Raw genomic sequence first — 18398 nt, 5'->3', positions numbered from 1 at the left:
CACCTCATAATATAATCCATCCATTCAAGGAATCAGTCTGGTGAACCTTTGTTGCACTCCCTCTATGGCAAGTATATCCTTCCTTAGGTAAGGAGACCAAAACTGTACACATTACTCCAGGTGCCGTCTCACCAGGGCCCTATATAATTGTAGTAGAGCCCAAGATCAGATCAACCATGATCTTATTGAATGGCGGAGCAGGCTCGAGGGGCCAAATGGCCGACTCCTGCTTCTATTTCTGATGTTCTTATGTCTTTACTCTTTATACTCAAATCCTCTTGTAATAAAGGCCAACATACCATTTGCTTTCTTAATTGCTTGCAGAACTTGCATGTTAACTTTCAGTGATTCTTATACAAGGACACCCAGGTTCCCTCTGAATACCAACATTTCCCAATCTCTCACCATTTAAAAAATATTCTGCTTTTCTATTTTTCCTACCAAAGTGGATAACTTCACATTTGGCCACATTATATTCCATTTGCCATGTTCTTGTCCACTCACTTAGCCTGTCTATATACCCTTGAAGCCACAGCAGCCTCCTTACAACTTACATCCCCACCTAGCTTTGTATCATCAGAAAACTTGGATATATTACATTTGGTCCCCTCATCCAAATCATTGATATAGATTGTGAGTAGCTGGGGCCCAAGCACCGATCCTTGCGGTACCCCACTAGTGACAGCCTGCCAACCCGGAAATGACCCATTTATTCCTACTCTGTTCTATTCTAGGTGGCACAAGCATGAAGAGGCAAACAAGAATGCAGCTGGAAACATCTGTTACAAAAACACAGCAGAAGATTGCTGTTTGCACAAAAAGACCAAGAAAATTTGCGCTGTATATCAATGGGCAAACCTGAGGGGAGGGTTGGGGGTTGAATCCCGATAATACAGAAAAACGGGCACAGGCACACAATGCGAGATATGCCCGTGCCTGTTGAAAGGACCTCAGGCAGCACATCAAGTTCGTGCTGCCTGCTAATTATAATGATTGTAGCGTACAGCCCACGCTGAACACGCTGCTGAAAGGCTCTGTGCTCAGCAGAGGGACCATGGTTTTAATGTTCGAGCGAGGCTAGTTTTACTTAAAGCTAGTGGTGCAGGTTTGCTTAAAGTGAGCCTGCACCTCTTAAAGTCAATCTGCACTTCTTAAAGGTGAGCTGCCTTCTGGTGATAGAAACGTTTTTAAGTGCTTCAGCACAAAGCTAAATGGCTCAACAGGCCTGGGAAAGGGCACCCAGGTTCTCGGATGCAGTATTCGAGGCCTTTGTGCATGGGTGAACACTGGAAGAGTGTTCCTTTATCTACCAGGGGCCAGGAGGCTCTCCAGAAAGAAGGATGTGGGACCAGATCACCGAGGCGGTCCCTGTCAGTAGTGTTGCCCCCAGGACCTGGCTCCTGTGCCCAAAGAAGTTTCATGATTTCAGTCCTGTGGTCAAGGTCAATGTATCTTCAAAAGCCATTTCCTACCAGTGCACCACTAGCCTCACACACTGCTCAATGCATGATCCCCTTCCGTCACTCACCTACTAACAATGTCTACCAAACAAGAGGCACACCTCAGATTCCTGGCTTCACCTCACCCCCTTAGAGAAGACGGGGCTGGTCATTCTTTGCAGGGGCATGGCTGAGCCTTTGGCCAGTGGCGGGGCTGAAAGAATACAAGATGCAGGTATTCTCATTCGTTATCCTCCTTCACACATCCCACTTGCCCCTCATCCCACAATCTCTTCTGATTTACATGCTGCACATGGTGTAAGCATGCACCTCTTGCTTTATCCCCTCCCCGCCCCTTACTCTTGTGCGTTCCTTATTTCAGACACCCAAGAAATGCAGCCTACCCAGCTAGTGCTTGACCAAGAAGAGGGAGAAGAGAGCGAAGAAGAAGAAGAAACACTGTCACTTGATTTCACACTCCCAGCCACCTGTTCCTTGAGCTCATCCCTCAAGGCCATCTGCAGTATCCCCCGCTGAAAGCCAGCAGTCTTCCACCAATCATGCTGCAGCCACTGGGGTAGCACTGCGTAAGAGCACTAGGAAAGGCAAACGCACACTAAAGACACTCACTAAGGGAATACACAAGGGTGATTCGTTGATTTTTTGATGTAATATTGGACGCATATATGGATAATGTTGGATTGTAAAATTTGCTTTGTGGTAGCTGTTGTGTATCTGTAAAGCATGTACTCCCATGTTCCGCCACCAGGGAGTGCATTCCCTTAAGTCCCAAGGGATCCCAGCATCCCTTGGGAGCACTGTATATAAGCCGGCCCTCTAAGGCCTGTTCCTCACTCTGGAGTGTCTTAATAAAGACTGAGGTCACTGTTACTTTAACCTCCCTGCGTGCAGTCTCATCTTAGTTAGGAACACAATAACTGGCAACGAGTACACGAATCCAACGCAAAGATGCAGCAAACTGTGGGCATCCTGGAGAAGTTCTCGGAGGGTGAGGACTGGGAAGCCTATGTCGAACGGCTAGACCAGTACTTTGTAGCCAACGAGCTGGACGGAGAAGGAAGCGCTGCAACAAGGAGAGTGGTCCTCCTCACGGTCTGCGGGGCACCGACCCACAGCCTCATGAATAATCTTCTGGCACCGGTGAAACCCACAGATAAGTCGTATGAGGAGCTGTGTACACTGGTTCGGGAGCATCTTAACCCGAGGGAGAGCGTGCTGACGATGAGGTATTGGTTCTACACATGCCACCGATCTGAAGGTCAGAAAGTGGCGAGCTATGTCGCCAAGCTAAGGTGACTTGCAGGACAATGTAAGTTTGGTGGCTACCTGCAGCAAATGCTCAGAGACTTTTTTGTACTGGGCATTGGCCACGAGACCATCCTACGAAAACTTTTGATTGCAGAGACACCGACCCTCATTAAGGCTATTGCGATAGCACAGGCGTTTATGTCCACCAGTGATAACACCAAACAAATCTCTCAGCACACAAGTGCTAGCAATTTTCATAAATTAACTGGAACTGTGTTTGCGAGCAGAAATGTACAGGGCAGAACCCACGAGTCTGCAACTGCCAGCTGGCCTCAGGTGACCCAGATGACTCAGAGTCCGCAACAAAGGATGAATGCAAGGCAATTCACACCTTGTTGGCGTTGTAGAGGCTTCCATTCAGCCCATTCATGCCACTTCAAAGGGTATGTTTGCAAGAGCGATGGAACAATGGGGCACCTCCAACGAGCTTGCAGATGAGCTGGAGGTGCAAGCTCTGCAAAACCTGCTAACCACTACGTGGTAGAGGAAGATCGGTCCATGGTGGATCAAAGCAATTTCGAGCCTCAGAGAGAGGAGGCAGATGCTGAAGTACACGGGGGGTGCACACATTTTCGATGAAATATCCATCTATAATCCTAAACGTAAAATTGAATGGCTTACCCTTGGCCATGGAACTGGACACTGGCACTAGCCAATCCATCATGAGTAAAAAGATGTTTGAGAGACTGTGGTGCAACAAGGCACTCAGACCAGCCCTGAGCCCCATCCACACAAAACTGAGAACGTACACCAAAGAGCTGATCACTGTCCTGGGCAGCGCCATGGTCAAGGTCACCTACAAGGGCACAGTGCACGAACTGCCACTCTGGATTGTCCTGGGCGATGGCCCCACACTGCTTGGAAGGAGCTGGCTGGTCAAAATCTGCTGGAACTGGAATGACATCCGAGCGCTATCACATGTCAATGAGGCTTCATGTACCCAGGTTCTTAACAAATTTCCTTCCCTTTTTGAGCCAGGCATTGGAAACTTTTCCGGGGCGAAGGTGCGGATCCACTTGAGCCCAGAGGCACGACCCATTCACCACAAGGCGCGAGCGATACCTCACATGATGAGGGAGAGAGTAGAAATCGAGCTGGACAGGCTGCAACGTGAGGGCAACATCTCCCCAATGGAATCCAGCGAGTGGGCCAGCCCGATTGTTCCAGTACTCAATAGTGATGGAACGGTCAGGATTTGCGGCGATTATAAAGTAACTATTAATCGTTTCCCGCTCCAGGACCAATATCCGCTACCCAAGGCAGACGACCTATTTGCGACGCTGACAGGAGGCAAAACATTCACCAAGCTTGACCTGACTTCGGCCTACATGACGCAGGAGCTGGAGGAGTCTTTGAAGGGCCTCACCTGCATCAACAAACACAAGGGACTGTTCATCTACAACAGATGCCTGTTTGGAATTCGGTCGGCTGCAGCGATCTTCCAGAGAAACATGGAGAGCCTACTCAAGTCGGTACCATGCATGGTGGTTTTTCAGGACGACATATTGGTCACGGGTCGGGACACCGTCGAGCACCTACAAAACCTGGAGGAGGTCCTCCAGCGACTGGATCGCATAGGGCTGCGGTTGAAGAGGTCGAAATGCGTCTTCACAGCAACAGAAATTGAGTTTTTGGGGAGAAAGATCATGGCGGACGGCATTCGGCCCACAGACGCCAAGACAAAGGCTATCAGGAATACGTCCAGGCCACAGAATGTCACGGAGCTGTGGTCGTTCCTGGGACTCCTCAACTATTTTGGTAACTTCCTACCGGGGTTAAGCAACTTCTTAGAGCCCCTACATGTGTTATTGTGTAAAGGTGAGAACTGGGTATGGGGAAAAAAACAAGCAATTGCTTTTGAGAAAGCCAGAAACATTTTATGCTCCAACAAGCTGCTTGTATTGTATAACCCATGTGAAAGACTTGTGCTAGCATGTGTTGCGTCGTCGTACAGAGTTGGGTGTGTATTACAACAAGCTAACGTTGCGGGGAAGTTGCAACCCGTCGCCTATGCCTCCAGGAGCTTGTCTAAGGCCGAGAGGGCCTACAGCATGATTGAGAAAGAGGCATTAGCGTGTGTGTTCGGGGTAAAGAAAATGCATCAGTATATGTTTGGCCTCAAATCTGAGCTGGAAACCGATCATAAGCCCCTCATATCCCTGTTGGCAGAAAACAAGAGGATAAATACTAATGCCTCAGCCCGCATACAAAGGTGGGCACTCACGCTATCAGTGTATAACTATACCATCCGCCACAAGCCAGGCACCGAGAACTGTGCGGATGCTCTCAGTCGGCTACCATTGCCCACCACGAGGGTGGAAATGGCGCAGCCTGCAAACTTGTTGATGGTCATGGAAGCGTTTGAAAATGATAAATCACCTTTCACGGCCCACCAGATTAGGACTTGGACCAGCCAAGATCCTCTGCTGTCCCTAGTAAAAAACTGTGTACTGCATGGGAGCTGGGCCAGCAATCACGTTGAAATGCAAGAGCTAATCAAGCCGTTCCAGCGGCAAAAGGACGAGCTGTCCATTCAGGCAGACTGCCTGTTGTGGGGTAACTGCGTGGTGCTACCCAAAAAGGGCAGGGAGACGTTCATCTCGGATCTCCACAGCACACACCCGGGTATAGTAATGATGAAAGCGATAGCCAGATCCCACGTGTGGTGGCCCGGTATCAACTCTGATTTAGAGTCCTGTGTACGGCAATGCAGCTCAGTTGAACAACACGCCCAGAGAGGCATCACTAAGTTTGTGATCCTGGCCCTCCAGACCATGATCGAGGATCCATGTCGACTATGCGGGCCCGTTTCTCGGTAAAATGTTCCTGGTGGTGGTGGATGCTTTTTCAAAATGGATTGAATGTGAAATAATGTCAGGAAGCATCGCCACCGCCACCATTGAAAGCCTGAGGGCCATGTTTTCCCCCCACGGCCTGCCTGGTCAGTGACAATGGGTCATGTTTCACCAGTGCCGAATTTAAAGAATTCATGACCAGCAATGGGATCAAACATGTCACCTCGGCCCCGTTTAAACCAGCCTCCAATGGGCAGGCAGAGCGGGCAGTACAAACCATCAAACAGAGCCTTAAACGAGTCACAGAGGCTCACTCCAAACCCACCTGTCCCGAGTACTGCTCAGCTACCACACGAGACCCCACTCGCTCACAGGGGTGCCCCCGGCTAAGCTACTCATGAAATGGACGCTTAAAACCAAACTCTCGCTGGTTCACCCCAAACTGCATGGTCAGGTAGAGAGCAGGCGGCAGCAACAAAATGTAAACGATGGTCGTGCCACTGTGTCACGGGAAATTGATCTAAATGACCCTGTGTATGTGCAAAACTGTGGACATGGTCCCAAGTGGATCGCGGGCACAGTGATAGCTAAAGAAGGGAGTAGGGTGTTTGTAGTTAAACTGGACAATGGACAAATCTGCAGAAAGCACCTGGACCAAACGAGGCTGCGGTTCACAGACTGCCCTGAACAACTCACAGCAGACACCACCATTTCCGAGCCCACAACACATACCCAAGGGATCAACGACACCACCCTGGACCAGGAAATCGAACCCATCACGCCCAACAGCCCAGCAATGGCCAGGCTCACCCAGTAGCCCTGCAGGGCCAACAACACGCCAGCCCAGCGAGGGCACAGCCAACACACCAGAACAGACATTTGTACCGAGGCGGTCCACCAGGGAAAGAAAGGCTCCCGACCGCCTCACGTTGTAAATAGTTTTCACTTTGACTTTGGTAGGGAGTGATGATGTGTATCTGTAAAGCATGCACTCCCATGTTCCGCCACCAGGGAGTGCATCCCCTGAAGTCCCAATGGATCCCAGCATCCCTTGGGAGCACTGTATATAAGCCGGCCCCTAAGGCCTGTTCCTCACTCTGGAGTGTCTTAATAAAGACTGAGGTCACTGTTACTTTAACCTCCCTGTGTGCAGTCTCATATGTGTTAGGAGCATTGTTGCCAAGAGGACGCTGTGATGGTCATTAACAGAGGGAAAATAAGTTGTGGGATAAATATTGACAAGGGAATTGAGGTTGTGGTCACAGATACAGCAGGTGAATGATTCGATCCCGGATATCCCGGGCCAAAAGGGGCTGACTGGGTTGCCTCCTTCCTTCCGCTTCTTCTTCTGTTTCCCCCTCTTCTGCTTTCTCTTCTTCCTCTCTCTGTGAGCAGCTTATCCCCTTTGCTCCATCTCCATGTTATGCTACAGTCCAAGGGGACTGCAGCTGGATCCCAGCCTTCCTTTAACAGCCAAAGCCTTGCAAATGTCCAGCAGCACTCCCTTCAAACTTTAACAATATTTTAACTATCTTACACCAAGCCACTACTCAAATAAAATGTAAAGAAACCAGTACAAAAGCAGAAATCTAAACTTCTCAGAATTACGTGTCATTTTAAGAAGTGCCGGTGGAGGGGCGGAGGGCGGGAGCGTCTGTCGTACAGCTGAACGCACATTCAGCTGTGTGTACTTTGAAGAGGGCGTTAAAAGGAGTGGTGTAGTCCAAAATACCAGGTCGTGTGTCAATTCAGCGTTGCACGCAGACTAATTACCATATCTGCAGCGAGCTCAGGTAACGGCAGCGCTGCCGACCTGCCCAAAATGTTTCCAAGAAAGTGGGCGGAAACGAGGCAGCCGCCATTTCTTCATTGAAACTGGCTTATCAGCCGGCACTAAGGGGTCGAATTACACACCTAGCACTTTCCCATGGCCAAATGCATACTTTAGGAATCGTGACTTCACAGGCAATGTTTGACTTTGCATTTGGATTCCAGGCAATCACATGAGCGTATCAGAGTCAGGTGAGATGTTATACTGAAAACTAACGCTGGAATGAGTCAGAGGAATCAGGCTGCCAAATAAGTAATGCATGCAAATTGGGTCATACTGAAATCACAACTAATGAGGCCTGAGTTAATTCACTGAAAGTGCACAATAACAGAGGTATCAATTTGTATTGTCGAACCTAAATGTATAATCATCTTGTTTTATAAAAAGATATGTAATGGATTTCTCAATTTTTTTGTCAAATCTAATTCAGGAATGTTGTGAAAAATCATTCATGTCTGGTGCTGAAGGGGCAACCAGCAGTTACATCTGGGAGTACTTTTACATGCAATGGTGTCATACAGGCTGTGGACAGTGATTCAAAACCCACTTCATACAAGAGTTTCCATCTAGATGAAGAATTATTGATCTCTTCCTCTACAAAATGTAGTTGCCTTGGTAACAGGAGGGCAGAAATGGCAGTAATGCTCCTGTTAATTACACTTTGGAAATCTCTTACCAGCCCATAAGAGTCTGTGCAGCTGCTACCTGGTGGGGAGAGGCCTGTGTGTTCTGAGGAAATAGAGCTATACTGTCGGGAGTTCATATTCCTGGTTCATTTTACCTTGGTGGGCACATCTCTAACAAGGTGCCAGTCTAAATTGCAAGACCTCCCCCTCACTTTCGACCAGTGTTATCTAATATAAATCACTGATTAGCTGTAGTGGAGGCTACAGAGACACTCAGTGGGTTCAACTTTCCCCAGTGATTTGCGGCGTTCTTTTGGCGCGCGCCGATATTTTTGGCGCAAGTTAAAAAATGTAAGTTTCCCCAAGAATGTGCGGCAGCGAAACTCAATTAGTCACGATTTTTTCAGGTTTTTTTTTTGCGTGACCTGATGTCGGAGCCAGTTTTTGTCAATTATGTAAGTTTGCCCCCCAAAAATTTCTCCTAGGGCGGCGTAGGTAACCATTCCCGAAAAACCTTCTGGTAAGTTAAGAAAAAGCAGCGCACATTGAAAAATCGGCGCAGAAAGACGCCATTGTTTTTCAGCCAGTAAAGTTCTGGAGGGAGTCACGAAGACTTAAATATGCATAATAAAGATTTTTTTTTACCTTATAATGCAGTAAATGGAAGTTTGATGGAATTCTGTAAGTTTTCATATTTTTTCAACTGGCACGCCACCACCGAACGTCTGCAAACAGGGCTCAAGGGTCGGAGCGTCAGCCGGCAGAATTGGTCCCGCACCTGGACACGGAGGCTTGGGGCTAGGTAAAAAAGAAACCTGAAATGGGGGGGGGGGGGGGTGGGGAGGTGTGGGGGGCTGTGGAAAGCGATCGGAAGGCATCACAAGCCTGCACTACTCATAAAATCAAGCTTGGGTGGATGGGGGGCTGTGGAAGGTGATCGGAAGGCATCAGAAGCCTGCACGACCCATAAAATCAAGCCCGAGTGGGTGGGGAGTGTGGAAGGCGATCGAAAGGCATCACAAGACTGCACTACGCAACAAATGTAGTCCGGGTGGTTGGGGGTGGGTTCCCTGATCACCGTGCCTGCTCAGACCTGGGTGTGATCCATACAGATCTGTGGGGAGAGAGAACAAAGAAGCTTTTCCTGCCTGCCTGCCTGCCGTTTTGAGCTTCTTGCAAAGGTAACATTTACGCTTGGGGGCAATACTGACAATGCCGTACCTTGTGCAAGCCTTTGCATGATGGTGCTGCGGAGGAGACAATTGATTCAACGTCATCGCATGAGGAACCTCAGAGCCCATCGGATGATGGGCAGGAGGCCTTAACCACGGTCGGGTATATCGAGACAGGCATTCATGCCTGCACCTGAGTAATGCAGACTGTGTGAGAAGGCTGCGTTTTCGCAAAGAAGTTGTAACTGAGATCTGTGATTTGGTAAAAGCAGACCTACAACCTCGAAATGTCAGGAGGACTGCTTTGTCAGTTGAAATGAAGGTGTAGTACCCTTGTTTAAAAAGGGAGAAAAGGATAGGCTGAGTAATTACAGGCCTGTCAGCCTAACCTCAGTGGTGGGAAAATTATTGGAAAAAATCCTGAAAGACAGGATAAATCTACATTTGGAAAGGCAAGGATTAATTCGAGACAGTCAGCACGTATTTGTTAAGGGAAGATCATGTTTGACTAACCTGATTGAATTTTTTGAGGAGATAACCAAGAGGATCGATTAGGGTAGTGCGTACGATGTAATATATATGGACTTTAGCAAGACTTTTGATAAGGTCCCACATTGTAGACTGGTCATGAATGTTAAAGCACATGGGATCCAGGGCAAAGTGGCAAGTTGGATCCAAAATTGGCTTGGAGGCAGGAAGCAAAGGGTAATGGTTGATGGGTGTTTTTGTGACTGGAAGAATGTTTCCAGTGGGGTTCCACAGGGCTCAGTACTGGGTCCCTTGATTTTTGTGGTATACATCAATGATTTAGATTTGAATATAGGGAATTTGCAGACGACATTAAAATTGGCTGTGTGGTTGATAATGCAGAAGAAAGTCATGGGCTACAGGAGGATATCAATCTACTGGTCAGCAAGGTAGAGCAGTGGCAAATGGAATTTAATTCAGAGAAGTGTGAGGTGATGCAGTTTGGGAGGGCTAATAAGGAAAAGGGTAGACCACTTAATAGTGTAGATGAACAAAGGGAACTTGGAGTGCTTGACCACACATCCCTGAAAGTGGCAGGCCAGGTGGATAAGGTGGTTAAGGCGGCATACAGAATGCTTGCCTTTATTGGCTGAGGCACAGAATATAAGAGCAGGGAGGTTATGTTTAAATTGTATAATACTTTGATTAGGCCACAGCTGGAGTACGGCGTGCAGTTCTGGTTGCTGTATTATAGGAAGGACGTGATTGCACGAGAGAGAGTGTAGAGGAGATTTACTAGGATGCTGCCTGGAATGGAGAATCTTAGTTATGAGGACAGATTGGATAGGCTGGGTTTGTTCTCATTGGAACAGAGGAGGTTGAGAGTAGACCTCATTGAGGTGTACAAAATATTGAGGGGCCTGGACATAGTGGATAGTAAGGGCCTCTTTCCATTGGTGGAAGGGTCTATTAGGAGGGGGCTTAGTTTTAAGATGGTTGGTGGAAGCTTTAGGGGGATTTGAGGTGGGGGGGGGCTTCTTTACGCAGAGGGTTGTGAGGATCTAGAAATCGCAGCCTGGAAGAGTGGTGAATACAGAAACCCTCACCACTTTTAAGAGATGGTTGGATGGGCACTTAAAGTGCTGTAACTTGCAGCGTTACGGACCTAGAGCTGGTAATTGGGATTATACTGGATGACCTTTTGTTGGACAGCGCAGATATAATGGTAAGTACTGCAGGGAATCGAATACGGACAGGGTGATCTTCTGGACTAGTTTTGATCACCTGGATGAGTCGGAGAGGAATTTTTCCAGATTTTTTCTCCCAAAATTGGCCTGGGTTTTTAATCTGGTTTTTGCCTCCCCCAGGAGATCACATGGCTCCGGTTTGGGTGGAGTGTAGAATGTTTCAGTATAAGGGGTGTCGCAGTTGTGTGAGGCGGACTGGAAGGGCTGGGTGCTCTTTGCCTTTCCGTTATTGTTCATAGGTTTAATGTGCAACCTTTAGGGCTGCTGACCAAGGACCGTGTGGCTCTTTGTCAACTGGCGTGGACACGACGGGCCGAAATGGCCTCCTTTGGCAGTTCTATGTTTCAGCTGCACTTTCATTTTATGCATCTGGATCATTCCAAGCTAGAACTGGGGAAGTGTGTGCCATTTCTCAACATGCAACACATGTCTGCATTCGGCAGGTGACTGCTGCACTATATGCCCGGAGGAATGACTATATAAAGTTCCCCATGACCGCCCAGGCAATGCGTGACAGGGCTGTGGGCTTCTCCAGGATTGCTGGCTTCCTAAAAAGGTACAGGGCTGCATTGATTGTACAGGAACAGAAAAGGCTTCCACTCCAATAATGTGCAGATCATGTGTAACGACAGATGCAAAATACCCTGGGAGCACCCATGATGCGTTCATCCTATATATCCGACATGTTTGAGCAGCAGCCTGAATCACCTGGCTCATGAGAGGAGGAAGAAGGAGGAAGGAGGAAGGAAGGAAGGGAGGGGGAGGAGGAGGCAACTACCTGAACCAGGAGCACAACGGCATGCCCCTTTAACGATTGCTTGAGCCTTGCGCCAGCAGTTCATCAATGAACACTTTGCTGCCTGAAGGCTCAGCGGCAACTATTTCACATGGACCATGTTTAATGTTTAGACCTATTCCATAATGTTGTGTTGTGTTAATGGAACAAATGATGGAAATGATTCTTGCTTACTTCCATTATTACCACAACTTTTGAACAAATAATGTAAATGATTCAGTTATGTCAAATAAATTTTATTCAAAAGTTTAATATTTATTTGTACTTAACTTTAATAAACCTATTCTTGTATCAAACTTTAAAGTTTTCACTTACGATCACTTACAAACTTTATCACTTACTAACTTACAAAAAAACTTTTAATTTGAGAACAGTTACAACAGTAATAACAACAACAGTAAAGAAAGGCTGCACCCATCGCTCCTCCACCTTATTCTAAGACCGCCCGCTGCGCTTGGTCTTGGTGACTTCACCCCTGCCCGCAGGCGGTGGTGCAGCGTTTCTTGGGTTGCTACCAAGCTTAATCTTAACATCTCGGGTAATGAATACTTCTTGATGGGGGGGGCGTGGGCAGGCGGCCCCCATGTTCACTGAGAGTGTTTGAACTACCTGCGACATTCCCTCCGTCATGTTCACTGACAGCGCATCAGCAACCTACGACATTCCCTATGTGCACTGACATTGTTTCAGCTGACAGATATTTCCACCCTCATGTTCCCGGAAAACGTTCTCATTTCTCGAGAGTGTTGTTACTTCTCCCGACAGTCCCGATACCTCATCACCTACTCGACTGATGGTGTCCAGGAGTGATCGCGTAAGGTCAATGCTCTCCACACTCATTGCCATCATCTGAACCACATCTGTTAGATCCTGTACCTCAGGAGAGCACTGTCGGGCTCTCCTTCCCCCCCTTACACTGGGTGTGGCTCGCTGCACCTCACTGGGACCCACAGCCTGGGACGATCGGGCCCTGGGTGTGCTTCGCTGCACCCCACCGGAACCCGCAGCCTCAGATGGTGGGGCCCTGGGTGTGCCTTGCTGCATCTCACTGGGACCCGCAGCCTCGGATGGTGGGGCCCTGGGTGTGCCTCGCTGCACCTCACTGGGACCCGCAGCCTCGGAAGGTGGGGCCCTGGGTGTGCTTCACTGTACCCCACTGGAATCCCCAGGCTGACGGTGGGAAACCATGGAATGTCCCACCAACTCTCAAACCACCACTCAGGGAAGGTGCTGGTACCTGAATGGGTGGCACCTGCACCTCCTCCAAAGTGAGTACAACAGTGGGGACTTCATCCATCCTCTCCCCCTAACTCTCATGCTCTTAGTCTGAAAGGTGGGATCGGAAGATGTTCTCCTCTTCAGGCTTGTCTCGTCTGAATCTTCTTCTGCATCATCAGCGTTGGCCTCAAGTTCTGCAAAATATAACAGAACAGACAAATGGTTAGCAGCAGAGGAGGGGGCAGGGTGGGTGGCATGAGTAGGCTCACACAGCGCAGGCAGCAGGCTAATTTGAAGGACCACGATGAATGATAGCACATTGCATCAACCAAAGTGTAGCTGACGGAGACATCCCCATGAACCGAAGCATGCCTAGCCCACGCAGTACTTAACATTTAGCAAAGCCAGACTGTGGAATTTGCAGGACTTACCCTCTCCCTCGAGTGTTGCCCAGCTTGTGCAGTGGTGGTTGCTTTTCTCCAGGCAGGACCCATCAAAGCAGCAACCCTCTCTTCCAAGGGCGTCAGTGGGTGCAGATTTGCCGGGCCGCCTCCTGTTAGAGTTCTTTCTCGTTTGTTGTGTGCCACTTTCCTCTGGAAAGATAAAAATTTAACTTTTTAGAGAGTGTGTCTTTCTGCTGGGTGGGACATATACAGCTGGTCACATTTACAATTGCAATGCCATTGAAAAATGAAAATATTACTTACATTAACTACTTGACGAAGGTTCTACCACTTCTTTTTACACTGGCCTCCAGACCTCAGGGTGGTCACCATTGCACAATAATCTTCTGCAAGTTGGTTCCAGTGTTTCTTCATTTCTTTGGGTAGAACTTTTATGTGACCTCTGCTGGTGTCCAGCTCCTGCCACCTGTTCTCAATTACAGTAACTAGTGCCTCCACTTCGTCCTGTAAAAAGTTCTTGGTCCTTGCTCCGCGTTGCATCTTGTATTGCAGCTCCGATTTTTCCAATGAGAATTAAAGTTCTCACACACAACTGGCTCTTTAAAAATGGCCGATTGCAGACCGGGAGCTGTACTGGGCATGCGCGCCCATAGCAGTTAGCAGTCACGTAAAAAACTTCCTTTTTTTCTGCGCATGTGCAGAAGGGGTAGCATCTTTTTTTCGGCACACAGTAGGCTCCACCCCCCGAGGCGACAGGACAGGCTGCACGGCGTCAAATTTGAAAAATAGAGCGGGGAAATTTGCCACATTTATTTTTGGAGTAGTTCTGGCCTAGAAAAATGGGGGTAACTCTGGCAATACGCCAAAAAACAGCTTTGGGCAAAATTGTGTCCAACTATTTTAGCCACATGCATTAACTTCAGTAGAAAACTCTTTACAAACAATACAGGTATATATAACACACATACTTAAATAACTATCACCAATCAGTGCAAAACCTCAGTCTTTCCCCTTCACTGAAGCTTGGAATTCTGGCACAAATTGATCAGACATCGCACATCTTATGGCAGCTTGGATCTAGGGTGCATGAAGAATGCATTGTTCAACACAGAAGAGAAGACAGCAATATCTGTCCAATGCAGTAAAAGGTGTTGTGCAGGTAAACTGCGGAATGTGTAGATTGGTACCCAAACACAAATAAAGTGTCCTAGCTAACCAGTACAGCGCAATTTGCCTCTGGGCATTCTGGTCGGACCAAGTAACCGGCAAAGAGGGTCAAGAGAATGGATTGACTGATCTGTGCATTGTGCTCACCACCTTAAACGGTTCGTGCACAGACGCTGAGAGAATTTTCCACTCTCCAGAAAAAAGCAACAGTTGAAGATGAACAGCAACAGCCGATGTTGGCCTAAGTTATTGGTCATTTGATGTTGGAATTTAAAACAGCAATGCCATCCGATAGCACCCTTGGTGTCTCAGCAGAACTATTTCGGATCCATACTGCTGGTCCTGTATAAGGATTGACCTAAAAAAAGATAGCAGCTCCAAACTGGTGCACTTCAGTTTCCTAGTCAGCAGGGCAGGGCTGGCAAGTCGTAACCTTTTGCAATCTACACGGAGAAGTAAAGAAACATCCGCAGGTCACGTGGGAGTATTGATTCAGATTATAGATATGCCTCTCCTATGTTCCCAGCTACATCCCAGTGTGGATGATGAGAGTGGATTCAAAAAAGAGGAGAAAAAAAGTACTTGAAAAGATGCTAAATGGAGAGAAAAACATTTTTTTTTAAAAAAGTGAAATACTGGTTTGGATGCTGGATCATCATACAAAATACAATAGGAAACTTCAAATCATTGACCTACGTTAACTGGATCACATTACGAACTCCATTTACACTGCACCACTGACTGAATGTTGCACATTCTGTAAACAATCAATCAACCATCAACTTGCATCTTACAGCACCTTCATATAGAGGAGGGGCTAGGAGAAGATCCTAATCAGTGTGAGACAGTAAAGATTAAGGAAAGAGATCAAGCAGAGAATGGAAGAGACTGGCTTTTAAAATAGCTTTTAAAAAGGTTCAGAGAAAGGCAGCAAGGCAACGTGGTCAATGGAGAGGGTAATGTATAGCAAATAAAAGTCTCCAATAGTGGAGCAGAAGGAACTGAGTGATAAGCAGTTAAGTAAAAGTCAGATGTGAAGAGGGTACAGGGTGGGGCACACAACTGAAGATTCCTCAGAAGATAGAACTTGGGTACAGTAGCCTAGTAATTATAATACTGGACTAGCAAAGAGAGAGACTTATATTTATATAGCTAGCGCCTTTCACGACCTCAGGGCGTCCCAAAACACTTTACAGCCAATGAAGGACGTTTGAACTGTAGCATTGACTTTGCAAGAATATCATAATTGTATGTATTCAAGAACTGTGGAGCAGAAGGCCAGTTTGATAAAAAGCAGTAATTTGAATGGGTGTAGAGGTTGCAGATTGGCTTTTAGAATGTATTGAAGGTTTTGAAGAGAGTGCCAATGGTACTAGAGAATAAAGAAAGGTTGACCATGTTGGTTCTCTCCCTACATTTCTCACACTCCTATTACATCAAATGAGTCCAGATTGGGATTCCTGGGGAAACTTCCCCTGCAGGGGTCTCAGCTGACTATAATGTTTTCTGTTGCATATTATTCTATTTGAACTCAACCCCAAGACAGAACATAGACCCATTTGTTCAAAGGTCTTTTTGAAATGCATTTATAGAATTCCACATAAAGAATTTGATTAACTCTTGAGGACTGCAGAACTGCAGCATGAGGATAAAAAGAACATAAAAACGCCATTCTTTATTTTGACGGCAACTGATAGCTCTCCTTACAACTGAATATTGATTGCAACAGGTAGATGCTGGAACTATGCCACAACACACAGAATGAAATCAATTTGATTTCCCTGTCTTCTCCCAGCTTGGTCAAAAGGCAGCCCTCCTATTTAAAAATGAAAATTACACAAAATGGATGACACCAAACCCCACCCAGAAGCAAAAAATTAACAAGTTGGCAGTTTAGATGGTACTTTAAAATCTATTAACCACATCAACTGATGTTATACAAAAAAAAAATTGAGTCCTAAAACAATTTAAATGGTTCATAAGAACATAAGAAATAGGAGCAGGAGTGGGCCATTTGGCACCTCGAGCTTGCTCCGCCATTCAATAAGATCATACCTGATCTGATCTTAGCCTTAACTCCACTTTCCCTCTCGCTCCCCATAACTCTTGACACCCTTATCGTTCAAAAATCTGTCTATCTCCATCTTAAATACATTCAATGACCCAGCCTCCACAGCTCTCTGGGGTAGAGAATTTCAAAGATTCATGACCCTCAGAAGAAATTCCTCCTCATCTCCGTTTTAAATGTGCGACCCATTATTCTGAAACTATGCCATCTATTTCTAGATTCCCCCACGAGGGGAAGCATTCTCTCTGCGTCTACCGTCAGGCCCCCTCAGAATCTTATACGTTTCAATAAGATCACAAACTTCTGTTCGGTTGCCGCACCCAAGAATTGGCTAAGCAGAAAAGAAACAGATTCCTCAGTCAGAACTGAGTTGTCTTTGCAAGATTTTCATTTCTGCATCCCTTCAACAAAGTGAGGGAGATTGGATTTGGAAAGAAGGGGAAGTGGTTAGTTTGTGTAAAAGCATTCCGTTAAAAATGACCAAATGTTAGGACATAAATAGTTTTGGGTGTGTAGACATTTCAAACATTTGTCAGTTTAAACATTTTTTTAATATATTATCTTTTGAATGTTTACGGGGAAAATCAAGCGATGCAGATGCTTAGGCTCGAGTTGGTGCAAGTATATATAGACAAACTGCAGGATATGAACTATATACAGAAAAATAACATTCCTGTATACCTGTAGGGGGAGTGGGAAAAGCTAGTCCTGTGTTTATTATAATTTTGATCCAACACAGCTCAGACTTTGTTTCCTAACTTGTTTTGTATTACATCAGTGCTCTGGTCTGTTCGTGCCTCACATAACCATGAAGTGACAAATGTCACCACAGTTTTAATAGTAGATTGCTGGTCATCTGTTTTCCATCAATACTATAATCTCAGCTACAATGTGCTAGTTTTATGATTTTTGATTTTCAGAGAAATAAGCATGTGTGCAAATACCAATGTTCAAAATGAACAGAGTGCAGATAGCAAGTCAAATCATGAAATAGCACATTAGGTACAGATGTCAGTTTTTGCACAATGAGCAATATCATGATTCAAATGTTGAAATAATGTTACAGCACAATGTGTACAAAAATTAATGGTTGAATCACGAGGGATTGTGTTGCGTATAAACACCAATGATCCATTCCTAAATCAAAACATTACATACAAATATCAATGCTTGATGCAAAACACACATTGGTATAACTACCCACGGTCAAATCATGAAGCAACAACTACAATTGTAATTTTATAGCGTCTTTAATATAGTAAAACATCCCAAGGCGCTTCCCAGCAGTGTTATAAAACACAATTTGACAACCACACAGAGATATTAGAGCAGATGAGGTAGGTTCTAAGGAGTGCCTTAAAGGAGGAAAGAGGGGTGGAGAGGTGGAGAGGTTTAGGGAGGGAGTTCCAGAGCTTAGAGCCTCGGCAGCTGAAGCCATGGCCGCCAATGGAGGAGCAATTAAAATAGAGGATGCTCAAGAGGCCAGAATTTGAGAAGCGCAGATATCTCGGAAGGTTGTGAGACTGGAAGGTATTTAAGAGATAGGGAGAGCCGAGGCCATGGAAGTATTTGAAAACAAGGATGAGAACTTTTAAATCAAGGTGTTGCTTAACCAGGAGCCACTGTGAGTCTGTGAGCTCAGGGTGATGGATGAATGGGACTTGGTGTGAATTGGAACATGGGCAGCAGAGTTTTGGATGACGTCAAGTTTACGAAAGATAGAACGTGGGAGACTGGCCAGGATTGTGTTGGAATAGTCAAGTCTAGAGGTAACAAAGGCATGGATGAAGGTTTCAGCAAAATATGAGCTGAGGCTGGGGCAGAGTTGAGTGATATTC

The 18398-nt window shown here is 46.5% G+C and overlaps 1 protein-coding gene across 12 annotated transcripts in view; it reads right to left on the bottom strand.

Annotated features, from left to right (window-relative positions):
• Positions 1 to 18398, bottom strand: part of st3gal3a (ST3 beta-galactoside alpha-2,3-sialyltransferase 3a) — a 739645-nt gene that overhangs the window by 656432 nt on the left and 64815 nt on the right. The window lies entirely within an intron of this gene.

This window comes from Pristiophorus japonicus, chromosome 8 (assembly GCF_044704955.1).
Source record: "Pristiophorus japonicus isolate sPriJap1 chromosome 8, sPriJap1.hap1, whole genome shotgun sequence".
Lineage (NCBI taxonomy): Eukaryota > Metazoa > Chordata > Chondrichthyes > Pristiophoridae > Pristiophorus > Pristiophorus japonicus.
The sequence above is the reverse complement of the archived record's forward strand: the minus strand, read 5'-3'. Positions and strand labels throughout refer to the sequence as shown.